Genomic DNA, 18965 nt, shown 5'->3' with positions numbered 1-18965 from the left:
TTCTACTTCCAAAGTGTGTCTGGCACATTCATGCCTTTGTACATTTTGCTCTCTCATTCAGAAAATTTTTTTCCTGATCCTTCCTGATGGAATCAAGCCCAGGCTCAGATATTCCCTCTTCCAGTTGAAGCTTTCCTGATGTTCTCATTAATTGTTCCTTCCAATAAGGGCAGGTAATTTGCATTTCTGCTCCGGAAGGAATCATCTCATGCTGCTTTATGGTGTACTTACTCGATCTCTCCTGCATGACTCCACTACAACAGTGACTTTCAGACTCTTCTAACAATAGCATAGTTCATAGCAATAATGAGAGATATGCAGAAATGCATTTTACATTGTTATCCAATTGGCTCATTTCTATATATTTTATTTCATCAATTTTAAGAAAGAAGTCTTCTAGGGGCGCTTGGGTGGCTTAGCTGGTTAAGTGTCCGACTTCAGCTCAGGTCATTATCTCATGGTTCATGGGTTCGAGCCCCTTGTCGGGCTCTGTGCTGACAGCTCAGAGCTTTGAGCCTACTCCTGATTCTGTGTCTCCGTTCTCTGTCTCTCTCTCTCAAAAACAAAAATTAAAAAAAAAAAATAGGTCTTCTATGTTAATATTTCTGAAACCAGGATGCAGCAATAGAGTATCATATTTTGATGAGTTTTCACTTATTTTTGTTGTTTTCACTTTCTTAATAGTACATAAAATTATGGCATGTCATGATTAATGACATTTCAGATTTGTTGAAATATCGTACATAACGGAAACATAAGTCTCACAAAGCAATATTTACCCTTTATTATGGGCAATGCTCTCTAGTATTTTGCTCTATTTCCTTAAGAAAAAATGCAGACCATGATCCACCAAAATCACTTCACTACTCACTACTGGATCGTAACCTTCAGTTTGAAAGACTACTTAGAATTGAAACTATTTACAGCCACACAATAGGATTAAGATCTAAGACTGACATTAACATGCCTTTACAACTCCACCATTCACAGAAACATGACTTCAATTCCAAGAAATTCTTGCCCAAGAAGATGAAGTTGCAAATAACTTAACTGCAGTTTCAGGAACTTCCTCAAAGTCTATTTATCTGAACAACAGACTATTGACTGACCAAGCCTTCATCAGGATAAACAGGCTGCTCCTCAACAGATTATCTTTGGATTCGTCAAACAATTGTTTACTCTTCTGGCTCGCTTCAAAACTTTCTTCTCCCTGTAATCGTCCTAAATGATATTATAAATTCAGCCCAGTCTCTCTCATGCTTTCATTGAAAGACTGGTCTTAAACCAGATACCCTGAATCTTAGAACTATTCTATACATGACCTCCCTCTTCGAGCTGTTAAGACTGTCAGCATAGTGTTATCACTTACTGTTGTGAGCAATAAACTTGGTTTGATCAACAGGTTCTTTTGGTGGTCTTTGCTGGAACTCAGGAGCTGATACTACATTATAAGCTCTCAAGGGAAAACACAGTATTTCTTTTCCTCCTACCTCCTGCTGGTGATCAAACATTGATGGACAAGGAAGGAAGGGTGTCTCAGGGATCTTACAGTATCCGATTGCCAGGGCAGTAGGGATGTAAACCGGTCACAGGTAAAGAGCTCTTGTTGCAGAGGGGCTGCATCCACAAATTAGAACTCTTGTTGTTGGAACAGGCCTCCCCTTTTTCTTGGTTTTCTGTGCTCTACCTCTTCACACCTGGTACTGACATGATACTGTTTTAAATATAAAAAATATAGAATATTCAAGCTCCAACCCAACCACTTAACTTCAAGCTACTATATAATCTTTAAAGCGGTTATTTGCCCCAAGCTTGAAGATGTGCATAAAAATGGATAAGGAGTTGCCAAACGTTTGGTTCTCATCAGGACTGATTAAGTCATTGAAAAAATATGCTGACCCGCGTCTCTGATAAATACCTACATAAATTTCCCATAAATGCTGGGAAGGATCCTTGAACCAAGTAAGTCGTGGTAAACAAAATTAAGTTTGCTTTCATCCAAGTAGTCCCGAGAAGGCACCAATCTACATTTTCCATTACCTCGCACAGTACATCCCTTCCCAAATTCTGATTCAGGCCTAGTCCAAAGCGCAGCAACAAGCCAGGTGCTTGTTGTTGAAGGTGAAAACTCTTATCACCTTTCCTGTTTTCGTTCTCACTGTTCCTTCCTCAACACCCTCCCCCGCGCCTACTCTGGTTACATCTGTTTCTCCAGATCCAGCTGAAAGATCACCGTGACGACCTCACTGAGAAGCCCTCCTTCATACCCTAAGGCAGAATTAATGACCTTCTTAGCTTTTGGCCGCTAACTGCGTTGGTCTCGCACATTGGCTGCTGCCTTCTAGCCAACCCATCTTCAAGGCCCATCCCTAAGCACATGGACGAAGGCTCACTCCATGGACGGCCCAGTGGCTTGCCCGTTGTAGGTGCGCAATAAACACTAGCAAGGAGTTTAGTCACTTTGTGCTGTGGAGATGTGGCAAGGGAAGAGGACAGAGGGCCCGTCTGCCCACCTCCCAGCCAGCCCCCAGCCCAGCCCACCTGAGGCGGCTGATGAGATCGCGTGCCTCTCCCGCCGCCCCCGCAGCGCCCGGAACCCAGTCACCAGCGTTGGAAATTCCGGCGCGTGAAGCGCTCGGGGCCGAGCGGAGGCGGGGGAACCCGTGGAGTGAGCCTGTGACGCGAGGGGGCGTTGCTCATGGATACCCCGCCCCCTCTCCCTCGCCCTCTCTCGCGGGTCGGGGTTACATGGCGGCGACTGCGGCAAAGCGAGAGCCTCGGAGACGCCGCTGCCGCCACCACAGCCGGAGACCTGAGCCGACATTGGGGGCTGTCCGCGGGCCCCGCACTCCCTCGATGAGCCGGAGAAGTCCCGTGAGTGTGTGTGTCGTGTGCGGGGCGCGCCGGCGGGGCGGCTAGGGAGGGCGCCGCGGCGGGCCCGGCGGCGGCGGCGGCGGCGGAGCCGGCTCCCTCCTCCATTGTGTGTGACCCTCCGGCGGCCGCCGCTCAACAAAGGCGCTTTTGTTCCGTCTCCGGCCCGCCCGCCCGCCGGCCCGCCCGCTTGGGCCTGGCCGGCGCTTCCCCGCGCGGGCGGGCGGGCCGGGGTCCCCGCGTGGGGCCGGCAGAGCGGCCGGCGCGCCCCTCCCACCCGGCACGCCCCTCGCCGGCCGCCTGGCCGTGCCGTGCCGCGCCCGGCGGCTCCGGGGCCCAGCTGCTCCGCTGCGGCACCGCCGCCCGCGCCCAGCTCGGCGGGTTCGAAGCCCGCCCCGGGCGGCGGCCGGCGGGCGAGGGGCGGCGGCCGGGAGGGACGGCCCGGGGAGCGTGAGGTGGCGCGGAGTCTCGCCTTCCTGGCACGCTGCCTTCAGAATGCTCCCGCGTCTCCTCCCCCATCCCACTCCGGTGACTCGGCCTCAGCTGACTCCGGCCGGGCAAAGTCTCCAGTGGACTCGGCGAATTGCGTAGCGCGCACCGCTCACCCGGCTGGTCTCAGAGTCCCGAAGTCCTCTGCCCAAGTTCTGAGTCTTAGCTGTAAATGAGGTACAGAAAACTTGTCTGAGTCGGAATTCCTAATTTCTCTCTCCCCACTCCCCGTCCCCGCCCTACTGCAGCCTTTCTTAGCTGCGTTCGGGACTTGGGAGCTTTGGTCTGTGAAAGTACCCAAATGGAAACTTGTTTTGTCAGTTCACTGAAAAGGGCCTCTTCACTTGGTTGTGCGTTTTTATCTGACTTGGTGAGGTGCGTTGAAAAGTAAAGGTCTTTTGGCCTCCTTTGTTCTTGGGCTTAGTGAGACTCAACTGGTTCAGGTGTTATGTGGGAGCTCTGTGAGGCAGGATCTTTTTGATTCCTTTTCTGTTTTATTTTTTCTTTTGCTTGCTCATTGGCAAAGATCCGGTGAAGTGGTGAAATTAGAAGTCTTACTGCGTTTGCAGCAGAATTCATGGTGTTTTCTTCAATGCTCTTAAAAGTATTAACTTTTTTTAACGATACAAGATGATGTGTCAAGGGAAAAAAATAACGGGGGACAAAATGGAGCTCAAACAGCTTCAGAGTAATTTTCTGATTGCTTCATTCTTCTAGTCTTCTTATGTTTTAAAGTTCTGATTGGACATATTCTCTTTCTTCAACGTTGGGAAACGGAGATGGAAAGAGTAATCTGACAGGAAGAATGTAGGGTCCAAACAGGGGCCTGGCCCTGAAAAGGAACAGCTTCTAGAGTTTCTTCTTAGAAATGTCAGATTTTAATGTGTGAAAAGTAATTTTGAATTGGGTGGAAGAATCTCTAACATCTATGACGAGTGAGTAGTTGTTCAGACACGCTTATGAACGGCTTGCTTGCTATGTGGCAGGAGTGTAAAGTCCTTTCACATATATATGTTACATCACTTAGTAAGAATTGTCTGGTGAAACTTGTAAAATTGCTTATTGGTGTTCTAAATTCAGCAATTGCAGCCGTCTAGGAAATATGCCAGATTTGAGCAGGACATGATTTAATATTTAGAGGTTTCTGTTAAGAAAAAAAATCTCTGGGAAATAGGGAATTGTTTATAAAAACGTTTATATATGATCATATTTTGTAGTTTGGTTACTTGCAGGAGAGGATTAAACGTAGCGTTTGGCTACTCTTTGTGATTAAGAAAGAATCTAAAGAAGATCTGAAGATGAGTTAATTTTGCGATAGAAACAGCACATGTTCTGATGACAAGTGTTAGTACTAAATGTGTTGCAGTGTTTTCCATAAGTTCATTTAAGCATCGTGAGAATTCATAACTGACAAAATAGTAAGGTTTGCTGACTCAGGGTGGTACATTACTGAAGGGGATGGGGTCTGGTAGGAGGAAGCTTAGAAGTGTGGCAAGTTTTGAGTTGGGTGATGACTCATACTGCCCACGGACTGCTACGTGGCCCTTTTTTTTATACACTGTATTTTTTCAAATGATAGGGCTAAAATGTTTCTGTCCACATCATAATTCTCTCAAGAGGAGCCACAGTTTCTCTAAGAGTAATGGCTTCTTAAATTGTGTTTTGAAAGATCATATAACCTACAGGTGGAATTTTATAACATTTGTTGAGAGGAAAGGTAATATAAATTGCTGGTCAGTTGCTACCATTAAATGTTTGATACTCGCAGTTCTTTCTTTATAATTAAGAAAGATTTGTTAAGGACTATTTTAAAAAGACATAACTTTTATGGTGTGGGTAGAAATTAACCTTATGTTCTCATTGGTAATGTAAAAGTTATCTTTAATATCTAGAAATTTTAAGTGTTATAAAGGTGCAGAAATATTAATCGGAAATATAGCTCTGGACATGAGCATTTCACTCTGATAGAATTATACATAGTGTTTTCTCCTGATCTACATGATTTTTCTGTTTTAATAAAGACAACTTGTGTATGTATTATTATAGGCACTTTTTCATCAGTCCCTTTTTTTTCCCAAGTCTATTGTTTTTTTAATTTTTAAGTAGTCTCTACACCCATTGTGGGGCTTGAACTCACAACGCTGAGGTCACGAGCCCCATGCTCCACTAACTGAGACAGCCAGGTGCCCCCCCATCAGTCTTTTTTAAAGAAAAGCAGAAAGTAAGTTTCCAAATTTAGGACTCAAACTGAAATCTGGTAATATATTTTGACGGATTTTTTAAAGCCACCACTTAGCAGATTGGCTTAAAATAAGATTGAGGGGTAAAAAGGTTGAGAATAGCAATTTGTTTTAAAAATGAGAAGAAAAAACTACCCATCCCCTAGGTTTTCATCTCAAAGTGAATTTATTTGAAGAGTTGTAGGTAGTGAAGTGTATCGTTAATACGAATTAAATCTTTGGAAAGATTTTGGAAGATCCTTGCATGATTTATATAGAAGTTTAATAAAGTTTAATTTAAACTTTATATTTCCTCCTAAAGGAAATATAAAAATACAAATGTAAAAGAGTATTGTAGATTTTCAAGACATCCTATCACCTAGAGGTTGAACATGCATTTCCAGGGTTTTTTTTTTTGTTTTTTTCGTTTTTTTTTTTTTTAAATTTAGAGCACAAGCAGGGTGGAGCAGAGAGCGCGGGAAAGACAGAATCCTAAGCAGGCTCCATGCCCCGATGTGGGCCTCAAACTCATCTGAGATCATGACCTGAGCTGAGATCAAGAGTCAGATGCTTAACCGAGTGCGCCCCCCAGTTTTTTTTTTTTTTTAAGAGCATAAGTAATTACCTGTCATGCATAATTCAGAATTTATGAACAAAATGGGTATCTTAGCCCGTATCCTTTCTATGAGATCCTTATGAAATGGTGAGCTACACCACTGTGGTCCAGTTGATTGTGCACATTGCCCATTTGAACCATGTGTTACTCTACGGCTCCAGTTAAAATAGATGTCTAAAAAGTAAGTCCTTTGTGGCCTTGTTGGATGCCCCTATCAGCTCCTTCGCTGGGTTTTGTGGGGTGCTACTCTGTAGCTTGCTCCTGGTATGGGGATTTTGGTCAGTATTCTTGCTCAGAGACCGGACTAAAACTTTACAAAAACAAAACAATGTAATGTTATTGCAGTTAATGGCTTTTTCCAGGGAGTTGTTTTTCATGTGGAGCTGATGCTTTTAAGGTTACAGTGGTATGGGCTGAGTCCAGCCATCATTTTTTTTCTTCCATAAGCTATGTATTTAGAAAATATAGTGTGTCCCGCTGATGGTTCTTAAAAAGTTTGTCTTTCATAAACGTCAGCCCTTTAAATCTATTTAAGGATTTAGAGTTGTACAGAGATGGAATGTTTATACGGCAAATCAGATTTTTCCATTGATTTTCATTTCAATTTAGTATGTCATTTCGTGGGAAGAAATGGTAGCACAAAAGTTGGTTGCTAGAGTACTTGAGGGAAGAAACTTCCTCTGCTGAGAGTGAAATCTCTGCATTTAGTTCTGTACAAACTATAAAATATTAATGTTTTCAGAGGGGTCATGGCCATTATCTTACCCCAGGTAAATGATAGCTGAGGAAACCGAGGCCCAGAGAGAACTAACATCCTAATACTCAAAGTATTATTTCTGAACCAGCAGTAGTAACGTCACCCAAGGATTTGTTAGTGCAGAATTCTTGACCCCATCCCACTACCTACTGAATTAGAATCTACCTTTTCACAGGATTCTCAGGTGATTCAAATGCACATTCATTTCTAGAAGCGCTGCTAAATGATGCATACTTAATTGCTTAGCTGGTTAGTGACTGATTTGGAAATTTCAGGTCTTCTGAGTTGCTCTTTTTATTGACTCTCCTGAAAAAGGTCAAAGGAAAAATTGAAGGTCTAATTATTCACTGTATAATAGAACTTTCAGTGATGGAAGTGTTCTATTCTTTGCTGTCCAGCGAGGTAGCCACTAGCCACATGTGCCTATTGAGCACTTTACAGTGGCTAGTGCACCTGAGGAACTGAATTTTAATTTTAATTATAAATAGCTGTGTATAGCTAGTGGCTACCATATTGGACAGCTCAGATCTAGATGATTTTTTCCTGTACTAAATTTAAAATAACCTAAGATTTAATTTAATAATTGATTAGGCTCAGTTTAATAATTTCCTTCCTGGGGTGCCTGGATGGCTCACTTGGTTAAGCAGCCAACTCTTGATTTCAGTTCAGGTCATGATCTCATGGAGAGATTGAGCCCCGCCCGTTTAGGCCTGTGTGCTGATAGCATAGAACCTGCTTGGGATTCTCTCTCCCTCTCTGCCTCCCCTGCTACCCCCACTTGCTCGCTCTCTCAAAATAAATATGCATTAAAAAATAATTTCTTTCTTCATTTACAAATTGGAAAGATGGTTTCTTTTTCTTTTTTTTTTTTTAATTTTTTAAATGTTTTATTTATTTCTAGGAGAGAGAGAGACAGTGTGAGCAGGGGAGGGTCAGAGAGAGAGGGAGTCACAGACTCTGAAACAGGCTCCAGGCTCTGAGCTGGCAGTCAGCACAGAGCCCGACACGGGACTCGAACCCACAAACTGCGAGATCATGACCTGAGCGAAAGTTGGACGCCCAACCGACTAAGCCACCCAGGCACCCCTGGAAAGATGGTTTCTAACTGCCTGTTTTTTCATTATACCCAGATACGATTTTAACGGTTAATTTAAAGCACTGCCAGTTTTCTGATTGATACTCTTGTATTTAGTAGATAATCTTAAATTGCAAGAATGTATGTTTTCCTGTTTGTCTCAGTAAAGATATTTTCACTTAGATTAAAAAAATTAAAGGGCCAGTCAGTTAAGCATCCAACTTTGGCTCAAGTCAAGATCTTGTGGTTCTCAGTTCGAGCCCTGTATCAGGCTCAGATGTTCCAACAGCTCAGAACCTGGAAGCTGCTTCAGGTTCTGTGTCTCCCTCTATCTCTGCCCCTCCTCTGTTCACACTCTGTCTCTCTCGCTCAAAGGACTGGTTTTTTTTGTTTTTTGTTTTTTTAATGTTTTGTTTCTGAGAGTGAGAGAGACAGCATGAGCAGGGGAGGGTCAGAGAGAGAGGGAGATACAGAATCCGGAAACAAGCTCCAGGCTCTGAGCTAGCTGGCAGCACAGAGCCCGATGCGGGGCTCAAACCCACGAACTGTGAGATCACTCATTTCCTGAGCCGAAGTCAGACACTTAACTGACTGAGCCACTCAGGCGCCTCCTGTCTCTCTCGCTCAAAATAATAAAATAAGCATTAAAAAAAATAAAAATAGTTGTTAAATAAATACTTCTTAACTATGTTGTAGATAACATTGAGGGGGCAGTTTTTGCCTCTGGCCTAGTACCTCTAGGCTTGTTGGCACTTGTGGATGGCTGCCAGATTGATCTGCCATTTTTTTTTAATGTTTTATTTATTTTTGAGAGAGAGGTTGGAAGAGGGGCAGAGAGAAAGGGTACAGGATCTGAAGGGGTCTCTGGGGTGACAGCTTGAACTAAGAAGCCACGAGATCATGACCTGAGCCAATGTCAGTCGGTTAACCCACTGAGCCACCCAAGGCACCCCTGCTATTTTGTATGTTATTTCCAGGTGCAGAAACATTGACTCTCAACCTCCCCTCTTCAGCAGGGGGAAGAATCTAACCCTAAAGTAAATCAGACTGGCCTGTGTCCAAATCTGGACATTTACTATGTGTATGATTTCAGTGAAGTTGATTTCCCTCTACAAGAGTACCAGTACTCTTTGTAAAATAAGGTTTGCAAGTACTCATTCTGAGTAGTAGAAATAATTTATCACTTAGAAAATTCTTGGCACTTAATACATACTTAGTAGATATAAATTGCCTTCCTGAGACCTCCTACTTAGCTTTTATGGCCTTCTGTAATTTAGTCTTACACTTGAGATTTCAACCAGGCTTAAGACATACTCTGATTTTAAATTTTACTGGTTCCCGGTGGTTGCTGTAACTTCATGTTTTGCTTCACTCATGTCATATCCCTTGTAGATTCTTCCACTTGAGCTCTGGATTCCTTCTCTTGACTTCTTAAGGACTCATCTCTTGATTGTATCATGAATTTTTCCTTTTTTACTGAGTCATCTTTATTAGTATATAAATGTGTCCTGAACTATACTATTTAATGTGGTAGCCACTGGGCACATGTGGCTACTTAAATAAAAATGTATTGAGGAAAACAGTTTCTCAGCCCTCTAGCCATATTTGTTTAGTAGCCATATGTGGCTGATTGGCTACCATACTGAACAGTGTGTCTATTAATCTGTTAACATACCCTCTCCCAATCCCACATTCTCCTCCAGCTACTGTCTAATTTCTCATTTCTCTGATCTTCTTTCACGCAAATTTTCAATGGTTGTCTTTGTGTGCTCTCTCCCGCCTTTGCTCCTCAGCCTGTTCTAGACTGGCTTCTGTCACCATCTTAACCACATGAAATTGCTGTAATCAAGATACTAGTGACTTTGCTTTACCGAATTCATCTTACTGGATCTTGTGATAGAATTCAGTGTAGTTGATGACTGTTTTCTGCATATTCATCTACTTTTCTTAGCTTATGAGACATACATTCTTTTTGTTTTTCCTCCTACCTCACACCTTGTTATAACTTTTTACAGGCTTCCACATATTGGCATATCCCAGAGTTTAGTTCTGGGCCTCCCCCCACCCTTTCTAAATTCTTTCCCCAGCTGGTCTCATTCAACTTCTTAAGTACTACCTACAGGTGGATAATTCTCAGATTTACATTTAGACTTCTCACCTGAGCTCCAGACGCATTCTCCAGTTGTGTACTTGATATTACCACTCAGTTACCTAAACAGACAGTATGTAAACAGGCTTAACATATCCAAAATAGAATTCTTTTTCCCATATTCTTCTTTCAGTCTTCTCCATCTTAGTAATTGACACCTAGGTGCTGTCCTTAAATCCTCTTTCCCTTATCTCCCAAATCTAATCCATCACCAAGTTCTCTTGGTCTCCAGAATATTACTTGAATCTCTCTCCTATTTTACGTCTGTATTGCTACCATCCTAGTTTTAGCCACTGTCATCTTACTTGGCCTACTGAAATAGCTTTTTAACTGGTTCTACTTTCACTCTGTTATCTTCAGTCCATTCTCTTACCAGTAGCCAGAATTCATCTTTTTAAAATGTAAATGAAACTGTGCCAGTTGTCTGCTTGAATCCTTCATAGCTTTCCTTTACACTTATTATAAAATTGAGAATCTTGCCTCATGTGGTTTTTTCCTAGTTGTCTAGTCTTAACTCCACGTCACTCCCCTCTTTCTTTGCTCAGGATGCTGTAGGGCTACACTGCCATCGTTTCCTCCAGAATACCACATTCTGTCCTGCTTTAGGTTGTATTTGCTGTTTTCACTGTTTGGAATGCTCTTTGCCTACCTCTCAGCAGTGCTGGTACCGTCTCATTTAGATTTCAGCTTCTTAGATGGCCATTTCCCAGCCACTCAGTCATAGCCCTTAGATAAATCTGGAGTCGTGTTATTTGTTTGATAATCTGTCTTCACTAGATTGTAAACTAGAATGTAAACTCATTGGAAGTAGAACCTTGGCTGTCTTATCAAATACTGCCTGACACATGCCAGGTACTCAGTAAATTTTTGTGGACTATAGAAAATGTTTGATTCCTTTAAGCTTTTAAAGGGAAAAAGTACATTAAAGATTGTGTTGTCACTTTAATGTGATTCTGGCCTAGGTCCTTTAGCTGTCAAGTACATTATTGGTATAATTGCAGAAACTTAAATGGAATCTGAGTATTAGATAGTAATATTATATCAGTGTTAATTTCCTGATCTTGATTATGTTTTAGTTATACAGAAGAGTGTCCTGTCTGTAGGAAATCTACGGTACTCTCAAAGAGGTGGAGGAGTGTGTAGGTCAATTAAAAAAAAAAGCATTAGTTGAGAGGTCATGGGCTTTAGTTTACAACCTGAGATTCAAATCATGGCTCTTTCATTGATGTGTGATGTTGAATGCATTATTTAAATTCTCTGAAATAAAGATTCTAAAATCCATTATATAGCATTGTTAGGATTTAGTAAAAGAGTATATGTCCAGTACAATACTTCCCACGTAATACATTCCTAATCACGTTTGTTATTTCAGCTAAAATATGTACATTTATCTTGATTAACACGATTAATTTCCATTTCCTTTGGAATTTCCAGTGAATCTGTGATGTTAATGTATTGGTTTATGTTATGATTGATGTAAAAGTACAAAAAAAACACTTGACAAAATAAGTCATTACTTGCAATTGGTGATTTATTTAGTTTTTTTTTCCCCTCCCTTTCACTCTCCATTGATGGGCATGGTATTAAGTAAACATAATGACCAAAAAAGAAGATGGTGTTTAAGGATAACCCATGAGCCTTGTATACTTATCAGTCTCAGTTCACCTCTTTCCAGCACTTTGTGCTCTTGTCTTATAATTTATTTCTACATGTGCTGTAAACCCCATGATTTTTTTACTTTAAATAATCAATGGTCTCTTAAGGACATTTAAACATGTAGATGTTTTTTGTTTTGTTTTGAGATTTTTTAAAAATATTCTCCAGTTATTTACCCTTTCTGGAGATTTTGTTCCTTTCTGCAGCTTCCATTTGTTGTCATTTTCCTTCAGCCCAAGAACTTTTAGCATTTCTTTAGCAAAAGTCTGAACAAGACCGATTCTTTTTACTTTTGTCTTTTTTTAAAAAAATTTTTTAATGTTTTTTTATTTATTTCTGAGAGAGAGAGACAGCATGAGCAGGGGAGGGTCAGAGAAAGAGGGAGATACAGAATCCGAAGCAGGCTCCAGGCTCTGAGCTAGGGCTGTCAGCACAGAGCCCAATGCGGGGCTCGAACCCACGAACCGTGAGATCATGACCTGAGCCGAAGTTGGATGCTTAACTGACTGAGCCACCCAGGTGCCCCTCTTTTTGTCTCTTTGAAAATGTCTTTATTTCATCTTCATTTTTGAAATGTATTCCCCTAGATACAGAATTCTAGGTTAATATTTCCTTTTTTGGGGGGCACTTGAAAGATGATGTTCTCTTGTCTTCTGGCTATCATTTCTAGTGATAAATCAGCTATCATATCCATTCTTCTCTCATATATACTTGTTTTTACCTGGTCGCTTTTAAGAGTTCTTCTTTTTTTCTCTCCCTCCACTTTCCACAGTTTGGCTATGATCTGCCTAGGTATAGATTTTTTTATATTATCTTTATGGCAGTGCATTGAGTTCTTGGGTCTGTGAATTGGTGTCTTTTGTCAGTTTTGGAAAGTCTTTGTTGATTCTGTCTTCATATATTTCTACCCCATCAGCTTTCTGAATCTGTTTAGCCTAGCTGCTAGCTCTTTGGACTGCTTGGACGTTGCTTTCTAGTACCACTTCAGGTTTTCTTTACTTTGTGTTTTTGCCCTATTTATTTACTTAAGGAAGAACATCTGCCTTACACTCAGATTGCATTGCTTCCTAACTTGTCCCCTGCCACCGCCCTCAGAGGGCAGCTGCCTTGGATGTGGCAGAGGCCCATATGCTTCATGAGATTCTCTCTCGGCTTTCCTGCCTTGCCCTCACACTTTTGCTCTCAGTGAGGACCTGTGGGGAAGAGTTGGCAGGTGGAACTTGAAGCTGGGCCTCCTCTGAATGCTAATCTGTTATCTGAAACCACATGCAGCTATTAAAGTTGGGTATAAATTTGGTTTCTTCTCAATTTTGTTAGTCATAAATTAGCTTACTTTGCCAGGAATGAGACTAGTTATACCATGGTCTCTTATGAAGGGCTTAATATTTTTCTAGAATTTATTTAGATTTCTTTGGGCCACTTGGGTGGCTCAGTCAGTTAAGTGACCAACTTCAGCTCAGGTCATGATCTCATGGATCATGGGTTCGAGCCCTGTGTTGGGCTCTGTGCAAACAGCTCAGAGCCTGGAGCTTGCTTTGGATTCTCCCTCTTCCCCTCTCCCCCCCCCCCCACTTGTACACTGTTTCTCTCCCTCTCTCTCTCTCAAAAATAAATATTAAAATTTTTTAGAATTTATTTAGACTTCTTTGTATCTTTAGCTTTTCTGTTGGGTTTGTAAAAAACTACAGTATTGTAGCTTATTCAGCTTGTCATGGTTTATAGGGTGAGAGTAATGGTGTCTTGTAATTTTCTGCATTCTAATCAGAAGTGGAAATTAAAATTATAAAACTTTTGGGGCCCCTGGGTGGCTCAGTCGGTTAAGCATCCACCTCTTGATATCGGCTCAGGCAATGATCTCACGGTTTCATGGGTTCAAGCCCTGCATTGGGCTTTGTACTAGCAGCATGGAGCCTGCTTGGGAGTCTCTCTCTGCCCTTCCCCCACTCGCACTCTCTCTCAAAATAAATAAACTTAAAAACATTATAAAACTTAAGAGCTGGAAGAGGCCATAGTAGTCATGTAGTTTACCTATATCATTTTCCTTATGAGGAACTGAGGCCTAGAAATGTGAACTACTTTGATATACAGCTAATTTAGCCTTGAATCCTGAACTAGATGTCAAATCTCTTTAATTCATTGTTTTTTCTTTTAATTTGGGCTGAGCAAACCCAGACAGGAATTTTTCAGTAGTTCCAAACTTTAGTGTGAATCTGATAGGAAACTTACACTGTGTTTTTTAATCTTGTAAGCTTTGTTCAGCCTTGGAGAAAATGAGAAACAAAAGGAGGAGGGATATTCTAGGAACGTTATATGCCATTCTGATTGCATTTTTTAAAACAATTGGGTACACTTTGATCAAGCCTGTGGTTCTGTCCATTTGATGGGAGTCCAGAAGTGTTTTGTACGGCCTTCTTCATACCCTCACCAGGGTTAGCTGAAAAGTGACAGCAGTTATATTTGACATGCAATCTGGAAAGCTTTGGTGCTAAATGCCGTAGAGCCTGCTAGGATGGACTGAAAAATAATCAGAGTAATGTCAAGGTCTCACATACCTTCATGATGCCTACTTGATATCACACGGACTAATGGGACTTTTTACAGAATCCTGCTTGTCTACTAATATAAGACACTATTTCACTGGTACAACCCCTTACTACCTCAACAACAAAAAAGGCTTATAACAAAGTTTCCCCAACCCCCACCCCCAGTCTGAGTGAGCTTTTTTCACGTGTTGACAAATCTGTGTGTTTACTATAGAGTGAGGCTCCTCAGGGGGAATGACTGGAAAGTACCAGATCTGGGAGTTACCACTGATGTTCCCCTGTGGTAGGTCAGAGTATGATCAGATTCTGAAAAACTTGAGGGTAGAACTTACTTACCATCTCCAAAACTTCCTAATATCAGATACAATATGCTATTTACATTAATTTAGTCAGTACAGTTCTTTTATTTTTTTTAAACATTTATTTATTATTGAGAGACAGAGCATGAGCATGGGAGGGGCGGGGCGGGGGGAGACAACAGAATCTGAGGCAGACTCTGGGCTCTGCGCTGTTAGCACAGAGCTCGATGTGGGGCTTGAACTCACAAACCGTGAGATCATGACCTGAGCTGAAGTCGGATGCTTAACTGACTGAGCCAGCCAGGTGTGCCCACTCAGTACAGTTTCTAAAATACCTACTAAGTGCCAGGTACTATGCTCAGAAAGTGTTACTAAAGCAACTGAATCTCAAGCCTTTTATTTTAAAATAGAGCTACATGCAACAAAGGGAAGGGGAATGGTGCCTGGAAGTGTAGAGGGATCTGAAGGGTAGAGATTAGATTAGATTGGGGAAAGATGGCCTACAACAAGGGAAGGAGAATACTGCTAGTAAATAGAGGGGGGAGAAATGTTAGTGGGATAGGGAGGAATCTACTACAACGATCTAGGAGTACGCTCCATGAGGTTAGGGTGTTTGTTTTTTTAGCCTCTTTTGACCTCTGCTATATCTTAATGCCCAAAACAATGTCTGGCTTATGGTAAGCATGCAGTAAGGTTTTGTTGAATAAAAATGTAATGGATAGTAGAATTAAAGCTGTTTTCTTCAAAGGTGTTCAAAACATCTTGGTTCTCTGCTCCTGGGACCATGTTGGGATTGCATTTCCCCGCTCCCTTGAAGCAAGTTTGACCATGTGACCTGCCTTGATCAGTAAAATGTGAGAAGTGAAATGTGTCATTTTTGGATAGAAGCTTTAGACCACTGAGGTATTCCCACATTCTCTTTCCTTCTGGCACCATCAAGTAGCAATGCCAGAGCAGGTAGTTGCTTCAACAACTTGGATGACAGCTACGTTGGACCTGTTGCATGAGCATGACTTAAAACTTCTGTTGTAAGTGGGGCGCCTGTGTGGCTTAGTTGGTTAGGCGTCCGACTTCGGCTCAGGTCATGATTTCATGGTTCGTGGGTTCGAGCCCCGCATCGGGCTCTGTGCTGACAGCCAGCTCAGAGCCTGGAGCCTGTCTTTGGATTCTGTGTCTCCCTCTCTCTCTGACCCTCCCCTGCTCATGCTGTCTGTCTCTCAAAAATAAATAAAGCACTAAAAATTAAAAAAAAAATCTATTGTAAGTCAATGAGATATTGGGGATTTTCTGTTACTATACGATTATCTAATGTATCTTGACTACAGAAATTTATATTCATTTTCATCTGATTGGAATCCTCATATGGCCAAAGATACGTGAAGAAGGAGGCTGCCCACATGTCTCCTCTTTATATATTTGCTCCGATGTTTCCTTAACATTAGTTAAGAGGAGTTTTAGAAATGAGGACTCAGGCAGGAGAAAGATAGGAGAGGAGATGAAGGGTTATTAGAATTATTTTAAAATTTCTAACCATAAATTTGTAGAAAGGGTTGTATTTGTTTAACGTTTAGTATATAGCAATTTCAATCACATTTCCCTCATTCTGGGCATCCCATCATGATATGTGCTTGGGAACAAAGACCATGTAAGTAAAAGTCTTGTTGATCTGTGCTTTCATAGATCATAGACTTAGAATTGGAAGGGTCTTTTAGAGATTCTTTGACCAAGTTATCTGGTCTGTGTTTTTATATTCTAATATGGATACCCTAGAATAAATATACCAAGTAGAGATGAGCATCAAAATAAATATAATGACATTTATTTTATAATGGCTTTTTTAAATAGAAAAAGGCAAATGCAAATTCTTAATATTAAAGTATATTCAGGCAAAGAATCAGACAATTTAAGAACAGAAGTAGGGAGTAGAAGAGATTTGTTTTGTTCTGTTTTTTTAAAAACTGGATACTTTGTTAGAAGCCAAAGAATCATCTATCTTTGACTTTTTAAGTTTGCTCTATAGGAGATATTAGTTACTGATAGCAGGCAAGGCCTGTTAAGGCTTTGGTGTTTTAGTTTTAAGGTCCTTCATCCCACCCAGATGGCTAAGACCTCCTTGAGGTCCAGATGCTGACAAGGGATTCATAATAGCTCTTGGGACTCCGCTTCATCAGGAGCAAGGGCATTGTCAAGAATGCATATGAACAAGCAGTTAAGCTGTAGCCTTTGGCCTTCTCTGCCCTAGAAACTTAGTAGCTTTGATGAGAGCTTGAGATATGATCTTAGAGGAGGATGAATTTGCTATAACAACACCTCTCTGTGCCAGGGTTAAGAGATAGTCCTAGGTGAATGTAAATAGAGCTTAACCTTTCCCTTCTCTCCAAAGGCAGCTAGGTTTTGGCTGAGGAGATGTGAGGCTGGCTGGATTCCAGGTAACTCAAGTTACTCACTTGACCCTAGAGAAGAGCAAAGTAGGCAAGAGGGGTTGAGGAGGGGGGGAGGTGGAGAGTTGTCAGTGCATGTGATCAGGCCAGATGACCTATGTCAACATTTACCCTGATAAGCAGCAGAATGGAAGATGTAAGAGAACACCAGATAAGTAATCTTTATGTTTAAGTCTCTCACCTCAAACTTGCTTTGCACATCCAGACTCCTTTTCTGATATGGGGCCAAGTTGTTCTTATATAGGAAGGGAAGGAAAATCTAGTTTCTATAGAATGGGGAGATGGGGCAGAGTGAAGTTCTTTAACTGCCTTTTATTACTTTCTTTGTCATTTTATAACTTTACTGAATATGCTTAGGCTTGACTCAGAGTGCCTGTATTTCTCGTGGCTTGGCTGTAGGCTAAGTGACAGAAAGCAGGTGGTGATTAAGGAAAGAAAGGAGTGCTTGAGGACATCAGTGTGGCTAATGGCAGTTTCAGGGAACTGTCTTGGAAATGTAGGAAGCTGGTACCCAGACTGGGATCACAGAAAACTTACTTCCATTTTATGGTGGATCACTGAAGACCACAGGTAAAGCATGAAGCCATCTTTATTCTTGTAAATCATTCTCTGTAATTCATTTTATTTATCTAGTTGTTAAAAACAAAACATTGGCCCAACTAATTAAAATTTAGTTAAGGGTCTCTCTCCAAACAACACAGTATCAGCACTGTGGTTGGTAGAAGCAGGTAACCTGTGGAGGTGGAGAAATTAGAAGAATGCTGGGAAAGGCTTATTTTAGTTACTGTCCCATCTTAGTTTTCCTTTTCCTCCTTTGAAGTATGTGGAAATGCAGAAGGAACCCCAGATATTTTTCTGAGTTTGAGCCTTGAACTTTTATGAAGTTAAACATGAAAGATGGCAGAGGAAATGGTATAAATGGGGCATTTCTAGAGTTTGTTGATATGGATGGAGGGTGCTCTGACCAGTAACCCACTGGTCCAGTGGAGTTGTATCTGCATGCTTTTATTCAAGCCAAAGAACTCCATGATTGATGTAAAAGATAGAGGTAGTTGGAGACCTCAGGATTTGTATCAGGGTGATAAGGAGGAAACTGTCTTCACGGTCACTAAGAGTGAGCATGGGAGGCCTCTGCCTTCTTATGGCTTCTAGAGGCATACATCCAGATCTCCCTAATTAGGTCAGATCCCCCAGTGTTCAGGTTCTCATAGCATCCTGTACCATTCTTTGGTACCACTTGTCCCCTTTGCCTCCCTCTTTTTCCTGTTGTTAGTTTATCATTGTTTGTTTCCAGTCATACTGTAAACCCCATGAGGGCATGGCACAAGTCTGTTTTTACTTACTCTTTTACCCCCAGTACCTAGTATATTGACAGGCACATAGCATATAATTAGTAAATACTTCCTGAAAGGAGGATGAATGAATTAGAAACATTTACTGGATCCACTTTGTCATGCAGAAGTAAGTATAGCATTATCTCCAACTTACTGATTAAGGTGGGCTTACTTTCCAAGCTCCTGAATGAAAACCTGCTCCAATAGCTTTTGGTCTAATGGATATTGAAGGATTTTATTATTTTATTTTATTTTAATGTTTTATTTATATTTGAGAGAGATCATGAGTGGGAGACGGCCAGAGAGAGAGAGACAGAATTGGAAGGAGGCTCCAGGCTCTGAGCTGTCAGCACAGAGCCCGATGCGGGGCTCGAACCCACAAGCTCTGAGATCATGACCTGAGCCAAAGTCAGACGGTTAACTGACGGAGCCACCCAGGCGCCCCTTTTTTAAATTATTATTATTTTTAAAAATTTTTATTTTTTAAGGATTTTAAAGAATAGTATAGAGCAGTGA

General features: G+C 41.5%; 1 protein-coding gene and 1 long non-coding RNA gene across 4 annotated transcripts in view; one reads left to right on the top strand and one right to left on the bottom strand.

Annotated features, from left to right (window-relative positions):
- Positions 1–519: 519 nt before the first annotated feature.
- LOC120235014 lies at positions 520–2623 on the bottom strand. 2 transcript variants are annotated; one of them, XR_005529273.1, is made up of 3 exons: positions 2542–2623; positions 1550–1714; positions 520–555 (listed from the first exon to the last, which is right to left on the bottom strand). It is a non-coding gene; the product is annotated as an uncharacterized LOC120235014 (long non-coding RNA). The 2 variants fall into 2 exon arrangements; XR_005529272.1 differs by having other exon boundaries at positions 531–555; positions 1370–1714.
- A 112-nt stretch (positions 2624–2735) lies between these two features.
- Positions 2736–18965, top strand: part of MAPK6 (mitogen-activated protein kinase 6) — a 37550-nt gene continuing 21320 nt past the window's right edge. Inside the window, exon 1 of one of the 2 annotated variants that reach the window (XM_039237109.1) lies at positions 2736–2874. The gene's annotated coding sequence lies outside the window, so the exon portion shown is untranslated. Of the gene's footprint in view, positions 2875–3268; positions 3538–18965 lie in introns of those variants that run through there. The other variant, XM_039237108.1, reaches the window with a different exon arrangement.

This window comes from Hyaena hyaena, unplaced genomic scaffold (genome assembly GCF_003009895.1).
Source record: "Hyaena hyaena isolate Hyena2069 unplaced genomic scaffold, ASM300989v1 scaffold_120, whole genome shotgun sequence".
NCBI lineage: Eukaryota > Metazoa > Chordata > Mammalia > Carnivora > Hyaenidae > Hyaena > Hyaena hyaena.
The sequence above is the reverse complement of the archived record's forward strand: the minus strand, read 5'-3'. Positions and strand labels throughout refer to the sequence as shown.